This window comes from Pogoniulus pusillus, chromosome 22 (genome assembly GCF_015220805.1).
Source record: "Pogoniulus pusillus isolate bPogPus1 chromosome 22, bPogPus1.pri, whole genome shotgun sequence".
In the NCBI taxonomy this organism is placed as follows: domain Eukaryota; kingdom Metazoa; phylum Chordata; class Aves; order Piciformes; family Lybiidae; genus Pogoniulus; species Pogoniulus pusillus.
In genome coordinates this window covers 12,474,675-12,490,068 of record NC_087285.1, presented here as the reverse complement: position 1 = coordinate 12,490,068, position 15,394 = coordinate 12,474,675, and the positions used below count along the sequence as shown (strand labels likewise).

At 45.9% G+C, this 15,394-nt stretch overlaps 1 long non-coding RNA gene across 5 annotated transcripts in view; it reads left to right on the top strand.

Moving 5' to 3' along the window:
- Positions 1-15,067, top strand: part of LOC135185213 (uncharacterized) — a 39,642-nt gene extending 24,575 nt beyond the window's left edge. For 4 of the 5 annotated variants that reach the window (XR_010306408.1, XR_010306405.1, XR_010306407.1 and 1 more), the window contains 2 exons: positions 12,052-12,275; positions 14,065-15,067. This is a non-coding gene — a long non-coding RNA (uncharacterized LOC135185213). The remainder of the gene's footprint in view (positions 1-12,051; positions 12,276-14,064) is intronic. The other variant, XR_010306406.1, reaches the window with a different exon arrangement.
- Positions 15,068-15,394: the final 327 nt, after the last annotated feature.

Sequence of the window (15,394 nt, the reverse complement as noted above, 5' to 3'; positions counted from 1 at the left end):
AGGACAAGCAGGAGGCTGATGTGATTATGCTCCAGAATGGCTTTGGGCAGGATGCCTAAAACGAAGTGGGGGGCTTGAAAAATTGCTCGAGATGTGCAGCCAGCCCTGGCATGTCTCTTAAATGAGAACCATCTTGTTTTGCTGGGATAATCTATCATACTTGAAACATTCTGGCAGGCTGTATCTTTCCCCCCTAACCATCTTTATCATTTTAATTTAAAAGCTTTTTAAAATTATCACCCAAATAAATGATAAGTAGTAACAGGGTAAACTGCTCTGAGCTCTCCATTAGTGCAAACAATGCAAAGCGACTGTGCTCTATTTACAGAAAATTAATGAACATAAAAAAGATGAACTGCACATCATTCCTGTGATCTTAAGTTGTTTTTCATGCAAGGAGGTTTGCAGCTTTATACATTAAGTGCAGAGACAAAAGAAACATCTCTGCAATATTAATAGTTGCAATATATGCTTGTATGTGAAGGGAATAGAAATAACATTTATTTTAGTTAATGAAGACTAATGAAGTTGTTCTGATCATTCCATTGCAATTTCAACAAGTTCTTCCAATGAAGAAAATCTGACTTTCTGAAAGCTAATTCTTCATTTTAAACTTCTGAAATGGCAGCAGAACAGTGAAATGCAAAGGCAGTACCGTAGGATGCCAGAACATTTCCAGTTCTAATGGGAAATGGATGTGTTTCAGGCCTTTGGGTTTGGTTTTGTTTAAAAGAAGAAAACCCCAGGCTGTTAAAATTTATGTTTCTGTCGTGGTGCTTTATCTATAGACAAACACAGCAGATACTTTTCAGTGGCCTTATCTCCAGCTGGATGAACTTGGCCAGGGCAGGATACCATGCAGGCTGAGGTAAAGGATAGTGTTGAAGGGTGGAAAGAAGAAAAGGGTAATCACTGAACCTGGCTTCCCTGAGGGCACCAGAGTCAGCATAGACAGCCCTCAGTTCTTTAAGCCTGCTTAGAAACACTGGAGAGTGAATAGGACTAAAGCTTCTCAGGGCTATTCACAAAGTAGTATGGCTGCAGGGACCCACTTTGGGATGCTGCAAAGGGAGGACTTGGACCAGGCCAAACATATGCATGGCTGGTAACAGGGAAGAAGGAAATCAAGTGTCCCTTTGGTGTGTGACACCTGCACTAGCTTCTGGGCAGGACAGAGTGCCTGAGGCAGGAGAGAAGAAGCCCCTGAAGTGGGGAAACAGTTTCAGCCTGTATCTTATCTACTTCCTTGGCAAATGAACTGCTACCAAAAACATGGAGGAAAGAGAGCTCTACCCTTTCGTTCCCACCTTCAGCTATGCTCATGGAAACCCAGGGGAGAATGTGCAGGGGGTACCTGCTACGGAGGGGGCTGTCTCTGTCTAGGTGGACCTGCCCCATACTCCCCTGTCTGCTGCTGGGTTTCAGATCATCTGCTGCAGCATTGTTTCTAGGAAAAAAAATAGGCTAGATGCAGAGAATGCTGTTGTTTTCTGTCATATAGCTCTTATGCTGTGTTGATGCTGCTACATAAATCTGATGTCTAACACCTTCTCATAGCATTAATAGGGTTGTTGAGCCTTCAACATTTTCTGTGCCTGACAGCTTCTTAGAATGCATCAGTTATTTTTCTACCTATGTTCACAGTTTCGTAGCCATTTGTAAACAAGACAACCAACCATCCCCCAATCCCCCCAGAAAGAAAAAAACACAGAAAAGAAAATACAGGATTGATTTTATTTTTCATTTAAGCAGAAGAACTGAAATTTTTCATAGCCTTTATGTAAGCACGAAGGTGATAACTACCAAAGCTGATGGTGAAATCTGAACTGGTGAACTGCCATTTTCAGGTCAGCAGGTGTGGAGCAGAAAAAGCAGAACACAAGAAAGTCTTACTGAAAATAAGATGAAAAATATCACTGCTTGGTAGTGTCGTTTCTAGCTGCACTGGTTCACCAAAGCATGCATAACCACTCACAGATACACACAGAAAATGTATGTCCTGTAATATTTCATTGCTGGGTAAAACTCCCCAGTCCTTCCTCCACCCTCTCAGTTTTCCTTCTTTCCCCTCTTCTCACTGTTAGCCATCATCTCTCCTCCAGCTTAATGCTGGAATGATACCTTGGAGGTGGCAGGCTGGTGAGACCCTTATGACACCACCTTCTGTCTCTGGTGCTTCTGGAACAGTACCATGGCATGCAGTGGTGGAGCAGGTTCTTGTCATACTCAGAAGCCCTGATATTATACTGGTGTATTTTTTTGAAGAAGAAGAGAGACAGGAAGGCTTTTGTCCCTGTGTACTTTGTGCTTTCACACTCAACAGTGTCGCCCACACATTTACTTAGCTTCTTTCTTGCCCTTATACACATAAAATAGAAAGCTGGCAATTTTAATAAGTGTAGACTTTTCTGCCTAATTGAGATTAACATAGACAGTTAAAGTATTAGCACAGGAACTGACCCTTGATGCCTTTCAAGAGTTGCTCATCTGTTTGCTGGGTCAGGTTCTGATTAGTTATTTTAACAGTTATATATTTGCAGTGGTTTGGGATAGACCTACTCATGTCATCCTGCCCTTCACAGTGTGCACAAAGAACTCCCCCACCCACGCCCCACATATGCACATGCATACGTGCACATAGACCCTGCCATCCCTTCCCACTCTGATGTACATGGTCTAGTTGACTGGATAGGGCTGGGGGATAGGTTGGACTGGATGATCTTGGAGGTCTCTTCCAACCTGGTTGATTCTATGATTCTACATCCTTTGCCATACTCTTTGGGTTTATCCAAAACTGTGGGCATCACATGTCCTGTGGTCAGAAATCAGTGTGGCCCAGCAACCTGCCCCTACAAAGCCCCTGGCTTTGGCTTGTGCCTGCCTGGATGACTCGAGTTACTGCTCTCCTTGATGGCTTCTGTCTAAAATGGAGCCATAAAACGACTCCAGAAGAGGCAGACATTGCATTAAATGTGCAGTGGATGCAGCCCCCAGGAACTGCTGGGGTGGTGACCTTGAGCAAGGCAGCTTCACCCATGCCTCTACCACCCCAGAAACACAATGTGATTTCTGGAAGCTCTGCCCTGGTACTGTGAACTCCTTAAGGAGCAGGGGTGGATTTTCTTAGGGTTTTCTTTTTTTACTTTTGTGCTTTTCATGTGTAGTGGGGACAAAGAGCATTTTGGTGCAGCACTCACCACTGTCTCCAGGGTGCAGCTGGGCAGGGAGAGCAGATTGCTCAGCCTGCAGGTGCGGGGAAGAGCAGTGGGGTGACTCTCTGCTGTACTCTGAACCCCATTCCCTGCCAATACCTGCTTCACCTTGCTGATGCTCCAATCAGAGCCCCAGCCCCACGGGAGCGCTGAGTTTTGTCTGCAAATGACAGCCGGAGGTGTGTGGGGTTGCTCTCCAGAGGTTAGCTCTGGAAGGGGCTGTAACTCACCGAGCTCCGTGGCCCTGCTGGAATGCCCAGCATGTAGCTCCGTCCCCAGCTGCCCTCCGCCCTCGCCTGCTTCCTTGCTCTCTCTCAGTTTCGGGGTTGTTAAGATCTCTGTTGGGTCTTCCCATCACAATGTATTAAAAAAACCCCAAATCCAGTTTGCAGTGGAAGCAGCTCAGGACACGGCAGAGGCCGTCGGAAGCTGGATTTGGCACCCGGGGGAGCGGGACCCATCTGCGTCTCCAGGCAGTGCGGCTGCTCCCGGAGCTCGGCACCCGGCGGGACTGTGGGCGAGAGCAGGAGCAGGAGAGGGGAAAAACACCCAGGGAAATTAGTTACGTGACTTTGATTGCTGCACAAATCTCGCCCTAAAAAGGGCACAGCTGTCACTCCATTTGTCAACATCAGCAAGTCATTATGTAAAGAAAAACACCATTGTACTTTTGACTTTGGTGCGTGTCGTGTCGGCCGGAGACCGATAGATGGACCACTTGGATTACGCGAGGTAGTCGCCCGGTGTGGATGTGCAGAGCTGGAAGGGCTCCTCTGGCTTTGGCTAAGCTTGTTATTTTTTCCCCCCACTAATAATAGAGTGAGAATTGAGAAAGAGAGAGAAAATTAGCGGTAGAAAAAGCAGGTCTTCTTTGTTGAATAGACAGTTTAATTTATTCCTGAGCACAATGTACCTGAAGAATGATAAGAAACAACTTTGATATCGTGCTAAATAAATAAAAAATGAGGTTACATAACCTAATTTTCCCTGGGTCTCACAGCACTTTCTATTTTATCAGCTTTCACTTAACCCGAGCAAAATTAATAAGCCAAGAAAAGTAGGGCTGCCTGGAATAGTGCAGGATTTCTTAACGAGGAAAAGGAAGTGTCTGTAAGGTAATTATTTTGTGTGCAGGTCACTGTGTGGCAATTCAGGAGGGCTGACCTCTGGAAGACACTTGTGCTCGGTGAGTGGCACTGAAGGCTGCATTTCCAGGTCCCCAGGCTGGAGTTTGCTGGGAGCAAGTGGCTGCACACAGAGGACCTCACAACAGTGCTGGGGCTGCTTTGGATGCTTGTGCTTGACATGTTGCTGCCTGCATCTTGGAGGTGAGTGGGGGACCAGGAGAGAGGTGTCCATGTGTGCCTCAGCTGCTTTGAGTGCAGAAGCTCTGAGTCCCAAGCTCTGCAACTGCCCCCTGGATTTCAGAGGCAGCTGATTAAAACAGACCAAAATTATTCACTCTGCTAGCCCTTTAGCCCTTAAGTTAATACTTTTGTCCCATTCTCACCCCCATGTTCCCCACAACAAATAAGCAAAGCAGGCAAAACATGAAACAAACAAGTTATTATCTATTTTTCCATATTTTGGTTCTGCTTGGTTTAAAGATGAACCAGTACCACAACTGCACCGAGGGGAGATGATGACAGTCATGATTCCCTCTGCATTCACATGCAAGAACATCAGTCTGCCAGCAGTTGAAGACAGCCTCAGGCATGGCTTTAGCCTTTTTGGCTTTGTATATTTTAGAAAATGATTAGAAGGAATAGTGGATACAAGGGTTTAGATATAAAAGTCACAGAATGACTGAATGGTAGGGATTGGAAGGGACCTCTGGGGGTCATCTAGTCCAAACTCCCTGCTAATGCAGGGTCACCTTGATCATGTTGCAAAGGAACACATCCAGGTAGGTTTTGGAAGTCTCCAGAGGAAGCTCCACAGCCTCTCTGGGCAGCCTGTTCCAGTGCTTTGTCACCCTCGAAGTAAAGAAGTTTGCCCCATGATTTTGTTCTTTGTTTGTGTCCTCTTGCTTTGCAAAAGAGGAGGGAGTTGAAGATACTTCTTTGAAGCAGTTTTACTTTTCGTAAGCACAATATACATCAATCCAAAGAGGAGAGTGTCAGTACCTGTCTGACTTGCTGGTGAGGATTGAAGGGGAATTGCAGGACTGCAGAAACAGCCTGCAGAGCTGCCTGGAGCTGTACTACAGCAACGTCTTTTGGACTAGATGTTTCTGAGAGGCTTAAACTGCCACAGCAAGAGGGCAAAGGTCCCACTCTTTTATGACTGAGGGTCTGTTCAGCTGCCACATGCACAACCTGTTCTGCTTCTCTACCCTTGGGCTGAGCTTAAAGGCTTCTGGTAATGAGAAGACTTGATGCCAGGAGTTCCTAGGAGCTGGCTTACTTTCCTCCACACATTGTCTGTCAGCCGCTGGTCCTGGGGCATAAATAATTCTTGCAATAGCCTGACATGGAACTAAGTCTCTTACTTTAAATGTGTTGTAACCCTGCTGCTGGAAGTAAACTTGTATATGCAAATTGGACATCAGTAAACAATGACAAATGTGGCCTGATTCCTGGGGCATTAGGGATTTACACTGATGTCTTTTGTACTTTGGAAGTGCAAAATGTGAATGGAAAAATAAATTGTCCACTTATTAGGGGTTATTTCACCTGGCCTTACCTTTTCTTACAAAAGGAGGAAACTCCCTGGTTGTGCAGCGTGCTGAGACACTAGCAATAAAGGGGCAATGGGAGGCATTTTGGCTTCTTCCCACAAGAAGTGGAGTGCTTTCATACCACTTAAGTAATAAGACCTGTCTGTGCATGGTTCAGCAAGGCATTACAGAGTTCTCCTTCTGGTCTGCAGTGTGCCACTCGCTGCTTGTCCCACAGTGACTTACAGACAGGTTACAGTGCTCCTGTGTGCTCCTGATATTCTGCCAAAGGCACCTCTAGCCTCACCTCTGGGAGGTCAGATCACAGAATCATAGAATCAACCAGGTTGGAAGAGACCTCCAAGATCATCCAGTCCAACCTAGCACCTCGCCCTAGCCAGTCAACCAGACCATGGCACTAAGTGCCTCATCCAGGCTTTTCTTGAGCACCTCCAGGGACAGTGACTCCACCACCTCCCTGGGCAGCCCATTCCAATGCCAATCACTCTCTCTGTGAAGAACTTTCTCCTAACATCTAACCTATACTTCCTCCGGCACAACTGGAGACTGTGTCCCCTTGTTCTATTGCTGGTTGCCTGGCAGAAGAGACCAACCCCCACCTGGCTACAATGTCCCTTCAGGTAGTTGTAGACAGCAATGAGGTCACCCCTCAGCCTTCTATTCTCTAGGGTAAACACCCCCAGCTCCCTCAGCCTCTCCTCATAGGGTTTGTGTGGGGACACACTTCATGTCAGGGTCATGCAATACAGCCACAGCTACAAATTTACCTTCCCAGTGCCAACAGGCTTTCCCACCAGAAGAGATGGTGCAGGAGCATGGCAGGCTGCTGCAGACATGCTTTGCTCTAGGTCATGGTGTAGAAATATATTGCAGATGGTATTTACTTAAAAGACAAGTACATTTTTATTTGTGCCTGCTTGGACTAAACCTAATTAAAGGCTAAGCAGAGGGTTTTCCTCACCACTTAAAATATTACAATTAGTGGCAACATCTGTGTTGCACAATTTATTATTTGTCTGTGCACTGTTGTAAAATAACACTTTCCCAACATTATAAACTGGTGCACAAACCCCCTGCAACTGAGTAATTAAATGACATTAAAATGCTAATCTAATTTGGAGTATGAGAACTCAATATAATTTCTTCTCTTTAAAGTGTTTTTCTTATTCCATTACAGAACCCCAGGGAAACTGTGGTGTGGGTTGAGCTTGGAGAGAGCATCCTTTCACCATATATGAAGTCTGTAAAATGCAGGCTGACACTTCAGTTGAGATGTTAGATTTGGGAAAGCATCATGTGGATGGTCCTTGAATCAACAAGATTTGAGTGAAACAAGACTTCAGGCAATCACAGTCATTGCCCCGAGTGACACAAGGACATATTACATCCTTGCACCTTATGGTGCATGGTGAGGACAGCGGCTAAAGAAGCAGCTCCTCTCTGGCATAAAATACTACTTTGTCATAGCTTTTCATCCCCAGAAGTTACCTAACACAGAACACAGTGGGAGTCCTCTCTTCAAGGACAAAACTGATTGCTCACAGCATACATCTGCATTCATCTTTCTTTTAGGCTGGTATTGCATCCTATCTCCCTCTCCCACCTCAGTCAATGCCTCAAACCGTCCCCTGCACTTCCTTGTGTCCCGGTGTTAAACCCTGGTTGCACCCTTCTGGAAGGTGTGGTACTTCTGCAAGACCTTCAGTCCGGGTGCTGCAAGGTGCATGGTAGGAAGGTGGAGAGATAGAGTAGCTGCTCATCCTCTGGTGTCTGGTAGGAGTTTGACACATCCATGATGTGACTTACACCCTCAGGAGACTGATTAAGCAGAGGAATACCTTTGTGTGGATTATAAATAGCCTAAGGAGTACATAGCCCATTTTAAGTCAAAGTCAAAGGATGACCTTGGTTGCTGTCATTGGCAGCTTAAATCAGCCTGTGTGCCTTTGCCCAGAGCTGGATCAAACAGAAGCACGTGTAAGAGCAGGAATAGCCTTGAGGAGAAACTCTTTCCCCGGAGAGTTTCACTGGTGACTCTCCTCTGCCACTGTGTTACTTCCATCCTGATAGTGACTCGGGATGGGAGCGCAGTGTCAGTGTGTTAGCAGCCCTGCTCTAAGTGTGGGCTGGTAAGAATCAGACCAGGCATGCTTCCTCTCAGGTGAAGGATGTAGCTGAGGTGCAAGGCAGCAGACTTTGCCACTCCTGCAGCCAAATTTATCAGGGACTGTGGATTGATCTGAGCCACTGGATGCCTACAGGTACAGCCCTGCTTTTAACGAGCAGAGACAGGAATACATCGATAGCAGGTCTCTTAGAAAGACCCATTAACCCCCCCCCCCCCCCCCCACTACTCTTAGTCCAGAGATGATCAGCAGGGGGTTGTCTTGTCTCTGTACTCTTAACCTCTGCTGTGAGCTGTTTCTTCAACTCAGAGCTGATTGATTCCTGATTCTTCTTAAGCTGGTAGAGTATCTTTGTACAGCCCATTACAGCTGTCAGTCATCTAAATTACATAATTTGCATTGATTTGATTAATACAAAGAGTTTTTAGCCGTTTAGAACAGCAGTTGGTTTCCCTTTGCTGTCATGCACACAACACCTGGAGATGAAGGTATGTAGGGCTTTCTTTGTCCTCCATACATCTCTGTCCCAACTGTGCAGCTGGTACACATCAGCTCCCACAGCTCCCTCACTGTGTGGTTAGCTGGGCAAATTTCAGGGTGTTCCACCTTGTTTGCCACCCACCAGCAATCACTTTATCAGCGAGATGAAATACAGGTACCTGATGCTATGGCAGAACCACAGGGAGAAAAGTTTAATACTGAAACTCATCACCTCATCAGCCTATGGGCTGCAAAGTGTTTTTGTGCAACAGTTCAAACCCTTTCCTCTGAAATGAAAACACTTGTTTCCTAAATGGGAACCTCCTTTTGATGAAGAAATCCAGATTTCGTTTTCCCCAGTAGCTATGCAGAAATGCAGTGTTTGAAAAACCAGAAAGAGGAGGGGGATAGGGGGGCGGGCAGAGGCAGTTTCTGTTACAGATGGAAGGTGGGACTTAAAACTCTGGAAAGACAGATCAAATACCACCCAGATAGGCTCCCTCAGTGATTAATTAGTTTGTCAGGGGGAAATAAAATCACATAAGCTTTGTTTTTCACTGTTTCTTTAGCCGGATCCCATGTTTTGCTCTTGGCAGTCCCAAGGGGATCCCTCTACCTCGGAATGTTGCAAACCTCTTTGTTCTGGTGGCCTCTGCTCGGTCCCAGGCTGCTCCTGCCTACAGAGAGCAGGAGAAGATAACAGCACAGCCTTGATGCCTTTGGGGAGCAGTTAATGTTGGGGGGCGATTATCACCTTACCTTTATTGCACTCTGTTTTGAGGCAGCAAGGCTTTTGCTGTTCAGCTCTTCACAGAGCAATCTGCACTGCTCAGTGGCTTTGGGAACAAAGGAGTGGTTTATTCCCTCTCATGATAAATATCCCCAGTTTGGGAGGGAGCTGAGGACAGAACACAGAGAGAGAAGGTGTGATCATGAGCATGAACTGCCTCTCTGATCTGCTCTGGTTTCATCCTAACCTGTGGTGCAGGAAGGTTCTGACTGGCAGCAGCACTGCCAGAAGGAGATAGTTTTTAATTACTATCAGGTGAGTTCTGTAGCCAGCCTAAGTGAAAAAGTGCTCAGTAAAATGTCAGGGTTTTGAAGCTGCAGGAACTTTGCAGCACAAGTAGGTGTGTACACGTTGGTGTCAGACCTTGTGACACAAAGTACATGTTCATAAGGGGAAAAAAACCCCATTTTTAACCATTGTGGTAGAAATAGTGTTTTTATGTTGTGTTAGGCCCTGCCTAGACCCTGCCAGCCTTACCTCCCCTCGCAGGCTGTTGTGCAGCAGTGTCTGCACCCTGGGGTGCCTGCAAAGCTGCAGCTCTGCTGAATGTGGTGTCACATCTCTGCCCATTTCCCAGCCGCAGTAAGAAAGGTTGACCAAGACACAACTGAAAATATTCTAACACTTGATTATGTTTGTTGAGCAAATTTGGGAGTAAAATCTGCTGCTTCACACCTGTGATCCTGCTGCAGTGGGGAGGAGCCGTGGGGAGGCATGGTGGGTTTACACAGGTGCACAAAGCCATGCTGTCCCCATGCAGTGAGCATGGGCATGAGGAGCCAGTGGCTTTTCTGTGATTCCTCAAGCTGCTGCTGGAGGCAGCTTGCTCTGAAAATTCCTGCCACAGGCTTGGGCTCGCTCTCCCAGCTGTGTTTAACACAGCCCACACTTACCTGCTGGGGTGCATCAGAGTACCACATCCCACTGACTACACTGCAAACCAGCACGGTGTTCCCCTGCTGAGAACTGCCTCAGTCTCTCCTTGTTTTTCTTGCTCCTTTTCCTTCTGGTCCTGAGGCTTCCTGGGACCATGCAGAGCAGGGCATGGGTGAGATGCCCTTGTGCCTCCATGAGCAGGATGAGTCCAGCACCATGAGCATTTGAATGCTGGAGAAGACCTCATGAAATGAGAGATTTATTTCAGGCTGCTGAAAGAGGACTAGCTGTGTCAATGATGTTTAAAAAAAGGTCTGTTTGTCCTGGATCAGTGGGCACAAAATGCAACCATTCGTTCCCACCCATCCACTCCCTGGCTGAGCAGCCTGGAGCTGACTGCAAATGGGCTTTTAGGTCATACAGCTGCTACCAGCTTTTTTGGAGGGTGAAGAACCCAGAGTTCTCTCAGAAGCAGAAGCAAGCTTCAGTGCTTTATTTTTCTCTGGCTTATCCTGTGCCAGGGCAAACCAGACTTTCTGGCTGCCACCACTGGCAACTTTCTTTGCATGGGAAATTTGGAGCCTCTTCCTCTTCTGCTCAGATGGGAGGGGAAGATTGTGTGTGACTGAGACCCGTATTTATCAATTTACAGAAAATAGGGTTTGGTGCCAAAACAGGCAAAGAAACCTGCCCTGCCTCTTAGGTGTGTGAATAAGATAGCCACAAGTAGCAAGACTTTAACAGTAATAAAGCTCTGACGCTGGTCTGCCTTTTGATGAGTGGATAGGCAGTGAGCTGCCCTGCCCAGTTAACATCCCCTCTGTCTACTGAGAAACCAGCACTATGGCTGGGAAGGGAGCATGTGGCAGTTGTTTGCTCTCCTGTCAAACCTTGACATGGTTGTGGGGGAAAAAAAAAGGAAAAGGAAAAAGGAAAAAGAAAGAGAAGAAGAGAAGAAGAAAGGAAAAGAATGCAGCAAAGGTATTGCTTGTGCCCACCCAGGGTAGAAATGAGAGGTCACGCTGAGCCCAAAGGAGATGTACTCCTTTCACGCAGCCAGATACCCACCCTGTTAAACCTCTGTTTTAACATAGGTTAAGCCCCAGGGTCACAGGAGGAAAGCAAAAAGGAAAGCTTTTGGGGTAGAGGAAAGCAGGAAAGCAAGGCTTTGGGGTAAAGCCATCAGTGAATCCCTGTAAAGTGCTTTTTCCACTGTAACTGCTATTAAAGGTTTGGGTTTTTGTTGTTGTTGGTTTTTTCACTGCTCGAACTGATTCCTCTTCTCCAGGCTCAGGTTTGATTTAAAGCGCTGTTAGGCTCCTTGTATCTATTTTGGATTACCCTGCTCAGACAAGCCTGCAGGCAGATCCCATTAGCACCTACTCTTTTCCTCACTTGGGTGAAGTCCCTTGGCATGACCTGGAGGGTGGTGAACAGCTGGAGGTGCAAACTCAGAGACAATCAGCAACTGCGGTAGCCATGAGCACACATGCAGGGACCAACCGATTCACCCCCCGTAAACGCGTGGGCAAGGATAACATGTCACAGATAGCCAGAGAAGGCACTACAGCATGCACCCTCTCCTCCCCCTTTCTGGAATGGTTGCAATTTCTATTTCTCTTGCTTTTAGCAAATGCCCTGATGCGTTGCATGGCTGATAATTATTAGGAAAGGTCCTTGTCTAACGTTTTTTCTTCTGTGGAAGTTTGTAATAATCCAAATACAATGTAGAATATTACTGCAAGGGACACTTCATCTTCTCAGCTGTACAGAGGAGGACCTAGACCCTCCCTCTCTGATGCCGGAGTACTCAAGGCTCCTCCTTACAAATGATTAGGGCTAATTTAGCTCTTGTTAATTCTGCCTTTTCCTGATTTTGTTCCATAGCCCAATAGGATTGGCTGCTTGACATGATCCTCACCACAGCAAATACATCAGTCAAAACCAGCCTAAGCTTTGCTGCCCGTTGTGCCAGTTAGTTTTGGCTAAGCTCTTCCAGACACAGAGAATAACCTGCTCCATCCAGGCAGCTCTGGCAGCAGTAATTCTACTGAAATGGACTGGATTTCGACATTACAGACCACTGTGGTGCTCTCTGCCTCAATCTTCAGGTGAGCTGGCAGAGCAGGGGCAGCCGTGAACTTACTGAAAATAAGGAGTAGTACCTACTGAGAGGTACTAAATAATGTGGACAGAACATAAGTGGTGAATCTTTTCCCTTTGTTCTCATAAGTACCTGGAAAAACATTGAAGTTATCTAAACCACCATCCATAGATGCATGTGTACATAGGTGTGTATAAGTCTGATGGCCTTGCACATACTGCAAATGCAAACCTTTGCTTCCCAGGGCTACAGCACTTCATGACTACTCCTTTTAAATCCTCCCACTGCAGAACTGCCAGGGCGAAATTTAATTTTCATTTCTTTTCCTCCTGTACAGTGTTAAGTTTTTAATGTCAAGTGTGATGCTTTTGACACTCATAATAAGTATTAATTTGTAAATTAATTTATTTATAGGCTTTTCTATATGCACTCAGTACCAGCAAGTCTGAATGCCCTTTGGAAGTTGCTAGGTGACACTGTCATACCTCAGTCTAAAGAACAAATGAGAGCTGGCAATGTTGATGCAGTGACTTCCACCAAACATCCTGCTTTCCTTGCTTCAGAGGCTCTTTTCCTCCTCCCAATTGCAAATCGCTGTAGGTTTGTTAGGAGCTGCAAGCAAGCTCAAATGATACTTTTCAGCAGTTACGATTTTGTTCAGAACTAAACTGGTTCATAAAGTCAATGCAAATCTTTATTTTTTGTGGCAATCAGAGGCAGTTCATCTATTTGCATGAGCAACACTATTGGTAGACTGGTTCTGAAACACCCCCCCCCCCCAAACAAAACCAACAAACCCAAACATTTTCACAGCTTCTGACCTGAATTGCATTTATTGAATAGCCAATTCCTTCTCTTCCTGCCTGAACTAATCGGAGAAGAGCTGATCTGAAGGGTACACCACTTTTGTAGCACTCCTTCACATTCAGGAAGGTGGGTTAAACCCACCCCCAAACACTGTGGAGCTAAGGTCCTCTGTAGAATCCACAACCATAGGAGTGCATGTGCCTGCTTGTGAACCCAGCAGAGAGAAGGAGCTGGAACCATAATCGCTAATATTAGAGCTTTATGGCAGAGAATCATAGAATCAACCAGGTTGGAAGAGACCTCCAAGATCATCCAGTCCAACCTAGCACCTCGCCCTAGCCAGTCAACCAGACCATGGCACTGAGTGCCTCATCCAGGCTTTTCTTGAGCACCTCCAGGGACAGTGACTCCACCACCTCCCTGGGCAGCCCATTCCAATGCCAATCACTCTCTCTGTGAAGAACTTTCTCCTAACATCCAGCCTATACTTCCCCCAACACAACTTGAGACTGTGTCCCCTTGTTCTATTGCTAGTTGTCTGGGAGAAGAGGATGAAAAGAGAGAACACCTTTTATTTTTTTCACATAATTTCCTTGCTTTCTTTTTTTTCCCCCCCCTTAAACCAGACATTTCCTGATTTCTTTCTCCCTTGTTTTGAAACAGTAATGATGCTACATTGGCTCAGGGCGTTCACGAGGTGTTTCCACTTACATGGAATTGGTGAGAAATGTGTCTTAACAAAATTTCCCTGCAGGAAGGCTCCTATGGTGCTGGAAAATGTCTCTCAGTAGGGCTTATGTGCAGCAGAATTGTGAGTTTGAACAGGGGTTGTCAATGGACTTCCAGGGCTTTGGCCTGGCTCTCTATAGCAACATTTTTGTGATCCAAATGGACATTGATTTGAGATGTGTTCCTCTTCAGGGTAAACAATAGCTTAAAGCAGCTGCTAATTAGCTGAGCTCTGTTTGGTTCTTGCTTTTCATGTCTAGATACCTCCTTCAGAAATAAGAAGCAGAAGGAAAACATCCAAGCAGAAGAATCAGAAGGCAAAGGAAAAGAAATGGATGGGGATTGCGAGTGAAAAATTAATGAGGAGAGACCTCATTTCACAAGGCTTATATGAAGCAGGGCTGTATCTGTGCAAGGAACAGCGACCCAGAAAGAAAGGTCTGTGAAAAATTAGAGCAAGGTGCAAAACTCAGTGGCCTTGGGGAAGCCCTCTGAGGTGCACCTACATGCACAAACAAGAACCCTTGGTTTATGGCTACTGTGAACTCATCTTTGAAGGTTCTACCTGGTGGAGGTCCTCCCTTGGGGGACAGCAGAGCTTTTAGAGCTTACAGAGAAGGTCAGGGTTGAACCTGAGTCCAGAGAAACAGCTCTGTGAGTTTGGCGTGGCTTCTAGCACATTTGTTTGGGGATAGAAATCCTCTTTGTGCAGCCACTTTTCTTCTGTTTATTCATTAACTATAAATATAAACGTGTGTGTGTATCTAAAGAAAAGCATTTAGCTTCTGGCCAAGATGCAAGCCTCTGTAACACTGCTGCTGCCTGATGAGAATTGCCTTTCTGGGAGATTTCTCATTATTGTACAGTTCAAACCCTCAATTAATGAGCACCTCCTGTCATAGCCAATCCCAGAAGAAAAAAGACCTTCAGTTTGGTGCATGACAGGGCTGAGATTCTCACCCCAAATGTTCACTACTTGATACCTGACAAGAGTCCTCTTCACAGATTCCCTGGAACCCGGAGCACCTGCAGGAGTGCCAGCTGAGCATGCTGCTTTGAATTGCACCCCTGCTTACTCACCTATTGCCCTGAATGGAAACTCAGGAGAGTATATTCTATATTAAGAACATCTCATGCAGCACCGAGTGGCTCACTCTCTGATATTGCCAAATCTCCATGTATTAAGACAGCACATCTCTCTGCTACGAATTTCTCCTGTCAATCTTTGCTTTACGGTGTGAATAAAGGAATGGAGGCACTATTTCCTCTTGCATCACATAAGCTTTTTCTCTGAGTAGCATCATTTGTTAGCAGTCAGTATAATTGGATTGTTTCCAAACCAGAAAGGACAGCTGTCAGCCACCTCCCAGAACAAATTCAAAGGTATAATCAAGAAATCCTTGCTAAGAAGTTTTTCAAAGCTTATCACTCTTCAAAAGACTGTGAAGACAATACACTACTCAATTTACTCTTAATGGACAGGTGCAATCAGGTATTTAGTGTCTCATTAGTATTGACTGGCAAGACTTAAAGGAATTTGAATGCTATGGATGTCACCTGCTAGACTGGCAGGTCATGAAGCTGTGATGA